Raw genomic sequence first — 5,392 nt, forward strand, 5'->3', positions numbered from 1 at the left:
CCGCCGCCGCCACGCGCCGGGTTCTGCGCCCCTCGGCCCGCGGGGTTAGGGTGCAGACCTCCTGCCGGGTGCTGGCCAGGCCCGCCCGCCATGGCGACCCCGGAATGCTGGCGCCCTCTGACGGCTCGAGGGGCTGAACTGAGGCGCCCCTGCCTGGGCTGGAGGCAGTCTTCTCTCTGGGCGCCGCTCCCAGCCCGCGCGCTGCGCTCGGTGCGCCGTGCACCCGCGGACCCCGGCCCGGGACAGGCTCCGCGTGGGCGGTGAGAGCGCTGCGCCCTGGGCAGGGCGGCCTCAAGGGGCGCCAACACCCAGGGCCCTGAGAGAGAGCGGTGCACCCAGCCAGCGACCCCATGTCCGCATTAGGCTAGGCTCCCTCCTCCACGCGACGTAGGTGTCACCCAGTCACTTCTGCCTCAGCAAGAGGCTGCGCTGCAATCCCAGACACTTCTGCCTCTCCCAAGTTGGCCAGTGAGCCGTGGTGGTTCTGATGGCCCTGGGATCTAAAAGCCTCGGTTTCTTCATCCATAAAATTGTATATACCGGGTGTAGCGGAAGGAATGCGCTGATTTAGGAGTCAGACCTATCTGGATTTGAATCTCAGCTCCAGCTTTTTCTGGCTCTGTGGACTTGGATGAATAATGTCTCAGTGCTCCAATTACACATCTGTAAAATTGCTCCATACATATCTGTAAAATGGACCTAATCTGATATACATGGATAGGTTTGAAAGGTTTATCTAGTTCTGTCAGAGCACTCCAAAACCATAGTTATCTGATGAGGGGTTTGGAGAAGGGTGAAAGCTTTTGACTCTATATATCCTTACATGTAGTTTAAATTTTTAAACCACAAACATGATTTGTATATTGTTAGTTGCATTGGCAGCACCATATTTCATGGAGAAGAGATTGAGGTTCTCAACAATTACAGCTTGCTCAGATGTACAATCAACACTCTTAAGAGCAGCAGTCAGGATATCAAAAGACGAACTGCAATGGGAAAATCTGCTGTCATGGACCTCTCCAGAGTGTTGAAGGGCAGTGATGTCAGTCTAGATACAAAGGTGCACCTAATCCAGGCCATGGTCTTCTCAATTCCTTGTTATGCTTCAGAGAGTTGGACAATGACCAAGAATGACAGAAGAAGAACAAATGCCTTCAAGTTTTGGTGCTGGAGAAGAGTCTAGAACATACCATGTACTGCCAAGAAAACAAATAGGTCTGTCTTGGAGAGGGTGAAACCACGTCTCTTCTTGGAGGCTAGGATTTTGAAGCTCCACCTCACTTACTTTGGGCATGTGGCCAGGAGAGATATGCTCTTGGAGAAGGACATCATGCTTGGAAGGGTGGACGGACAGTACAGAAGGAGACACCCAGATAAGATGGATTGATACAGTAACTGGGGCGATGGAGGTTGGTGTGTTGGAGTTAGTGAGACTGGCTCAGGACAGGGAAGGGTTCAGAGGTGCTGTACATAGGGTCACAAGCAAGCGACTCAATGGCACATAACAACAATAACATACTATGACAGGTTTGGAAGCAGGAGTGGCATCTACTTCCTAAATAACATGCCTCTGGAAACTCTATGAACTTTGATAAATGTCAATAGTTGGAGAGGGGCTTCAAGACTTTTGTTCATAGTGTCGCTATGAGTCATGCTTGACTTGAAGGCAATCAACAACAGTTGCAGTCCCAGGCTTCAGACCCAGCTTCATGGTGACCCCATGTGGACAGAGTACAGCTGCTCCATGGGGCTTTCCAGGCTGTAAGCGCTGGAAGGTGATAACCAATCCTGTCATCTTAATGCCTCGGTGGATTCACACTGCCAGGTTTTCAGTACACAGAATGCTTAACCATTTGTGCCACCCAGGAAGTCCAAAGATATATGTATTATATTGAGAAGAAATAATCTGTGTAAAATGACTGGTAGAAAATAGATAACAAATTGTCACTACTACTTTTTTTTTAATTCTTTTTACCATTTACTTATGACCCACAAAACACACAGTTGTGTTTTTTTGGATCTATCTGACATTTTGAAGTTTCTTTTTTTTTTTTTTTTCGCAGACAAGTCGCTGGGAGGAAAATATTTTGAAAGCAGGAGAGTGTATAATAGCTTCCCTCGGGAAATACATACTCTACCAAGGTTGTCTTTCATCCCCACAGAGTACCAGGGACCTGGGTACCCAATCTCACATTTCTTAAGCACCTTTTGCACACTGCCCTTAGGGAACATTCAGAGGGCAGTCTCTGACCTCCAGGAGCTGAGTCCAAGGCGGGACAGACACCACAGGTAATAGGAGCTACTGGGAGATAAATGCTGTGCTTAGCAAAAGCAAATGTTATCTCGAACATGAAGTGGTGAAACTATAAAGTGCTTTTACAATGTAAGAACTTCATCCTTGTTTGAAGTTAACATGTGCATTCATTGTTGTTGTTGACTGGGAACAGACCCATAGCTGACCCTCTGGTGGGTTCTCAGAGAGCCTTAATTGGCTGAGAGAAGATTGCCTATCCTTCCTCAGAGCGGCTGGTTGATTCGAACCCCATGTCTTCAGGTTGCAGTGCAGTTTATTACCACTAGGCCACCAGAGCTCCGTTGTCTTTTTTTTTTTTTTTAGCTCCGTTGTCTTCTAGATAAACTTCAGGGCCAGGTCTATGCTGCTTTGGATCATTTCTATTTCTTCATATTTTCTATTTGTGTTTTGTATTTGTAAGGTAAGGAAAAATATCTGAATTGCAGTGTTATGGAAGAGACAGACGAATCCCAGATGCCCAGAGACCAGCTTTGCCAACTTTCCCAGTGACTGAGCTCAGTGCTCAGGACCCCTCAGACAGGTGAGTGAGTTGGCTGGGCACTTGAAGGCCCTGTTGTCAGTTACTGGGACTGTAGAATAGTGTTCCTAGGGCTTCCCTTTTGCATTTTTTTTGTTTTTCAAAAGCAGTTGTATTCTGGTTTTCAAAGCCACAGAAAACAAATCTTCAAACACCAAGTTGTTAGCTGCCATCCATCCATTCAGCCCCCAGTTCCCTGTGACCTCAGGCACAATGGGATGAACCTGCTGCCCAGCCCATTTCAGTCTGGAAGGTTTGCTGACATTTGCTCAGTACTTTCCTGCATGGAAAGTGAAAATCCAGTCACTGAACCAGCAATGTCTCAAAGCCCCAAGTCTACCCAATAAGAATATGGCTGTGGGGTTGATTTGCCCTGCAAGCTCCCAGTTTTGTGCCTTGGCTTAAAACCTTCTCTGTCCTGTGTCCTTAAATGGGTGGTTTATCAGGAGTGGTGATTTATCAGGAGACTCCCATGACACACGGTCCTAACACAGAGGCATATTTATAGTCTCAGACTTGGAGCAGGAAGCCCTTTGTCCAGACATCAGAGGACAATATCTATGATGGAAATGCCCGGCTCATGGGGAAGAGGAAGGTACTTCAGGGCAGGGACACGTCAGTGTCTTCCCGTCTCACCCCATCAGCATCCACTCATCTCCAAGAAGGTGAACTGCAGGATCTGAGAGTGGGAAGGGAGGCTGGGAGAGGCCTATGACATTTGTAGCTGCCACGATCTGAAGGTCATAACTAGTCCTTTCCATTAAGAAATGGCTGCAGACCAAAGAGCTCATGAGATTTACTACAGCTGTCACCTCCCATGGCTTGGTGGTCTGAAAATATTGTATAAAGAAGAGAATTTCCTATGCCTCAGCAAACTGTGAAGTACCAGATTAAAATTGTGGACATTGTGTCAATGATAAAAATAAGTTCTTAAAGGATTATGTAACAAATAGGACAGATAAAGGACAGAGGGGCAGGGGACAGAGTAATTTATTAATAACAACATAGCTAATGTGAACATAGCACTTCTGGGCCTGGATCTCTTAGAAGAACTTGACATTCCTCACAGTACTCTGACCTCACAGGAATCCTATGAGGCAGGGACTGTTAAACCATTATATAGATTTGTAAACAAAGACATAGAGAGAAGTTCAGTAACTTGCTCCAAATCTCATGGCTAGAAAGTATGAGAGCCAGTATTCTAAATTTAGGCACCATCTGCATATGTTGCGTGCAAGTGAAATTTTCCAGAGAAGTGAGCTGAGCTTACTTAATTAAAAAACTTTTCTTTTTCAGACAGTAGATTAATTGTGTTTGTGTTGAATTAAATAGCATTTTGAAAAATTGTGATAAACATAGAGATAACAAAACCCTTGCCATTTCAACAGTCTTCACATGTGCAATTCAGTGACATTAAGCATGTCCATCATATTGCATTTATATGAGATACAATCCCTGTTCCAAGATACTGCTGAGGCCAGGACCAATGTGGACAGGTGGGGCCCATGAACAAGTGTGAAATCGTCTATCTTTTGGTTAGTGGCCATGGCAACCATTTGCAGAGAGCCTGGTGTTTGCCTTTCTGCCTCTTACAATCATGGTTTGCTCAACTCCTTTGTTCCTGAAGAGCCACTCCATTCCGAGTTGCTACATGTCCGGCTGTTTCCCAACCCTTGATTCCTGAAGGCCTGTCATATTGTCACACGCTGGTTTTCATTTTTTTACTGATACAGCTCTTCTGATCATTTGACTTTGGTTTCCCCCCATTAGCTTGCTCCCCACAGCAGTTAAGGGAGTTCCAGTGGCTTAGTGGTAAGGAATTGTGCTGCCAACACAAAGATACATAGTTCAGATCCACCAGCTTCTCCCCAGGAGAAAGATGGGCAGTCTCCTCCTGGGTGTTGTACTGCCTCTAAAAGTATAAATCTGTTCCAACTCAAAGACACACCAGCGCAACACAGCAATTATAAATAAACTGCCCCCCCACCACTACGTTGATTCTGACTCATAGTGATTCTACAGGACAGAGTAGAACTGTCCCATAGGGTTTACAACGCTGTAATCTTTATACGCTTGGTCTTTACAATTACTTACTATGCATCGGAAAGCTGGACAATGACTAGGGATGATAGGAGAGTTGATGCCTTTGAGCTGTGGTGCTGGAGAAGAGTGTTGACTGCTGGGAGGACAAACAAGTTCGTCCTAGAGAGGGTGAAGCCAGGCTGGCTTGGAGGTAAGGATTCTGAAGCTTCGTCTGACATACTTTGGACATGTTGCAAGGAGGGACCAGTCCTTGGAGAAGGATGTCATTCTTGGGAGGGTGGAGGGACAGTGCAGGAGAGGAAGACCCTCGACGACATGGATTGACTCAGTGACTGGGGTAACGGAGGCAGGTGTGTGGGAGATGGTGAGATTGGCGCAGGATAGAGCAGAGTTTAGGGCTGTTGTTTTAGGGTCGCTATGAGTCGCAGGGGACTCGATGGCACATAACAAACAACAATCTTTATAAATGGAGCTCTGGTGGCTTCTCCACCAGCTGCTCTGCAGGAGAAAGGTGAACA

This window comes from Elephantulus edwardii, unplaced genomic scaffold, assembly GCF_000299155.1.
Source record: "Elephantulus edwardii isolate Elephantulus edwardi_28Jun2011 unplaced genomic scaffold, EleEdw1.0 scaffold00384, whole genome shotgun sequence".
Classification (NCBI taxonomy): domain Eukaryota; kingdom Metazoa; phylum Chordata; class Mammalia; order Macroscelidea; family Macroscelididae; genus Elephantulus; species Elephantulus edwardii.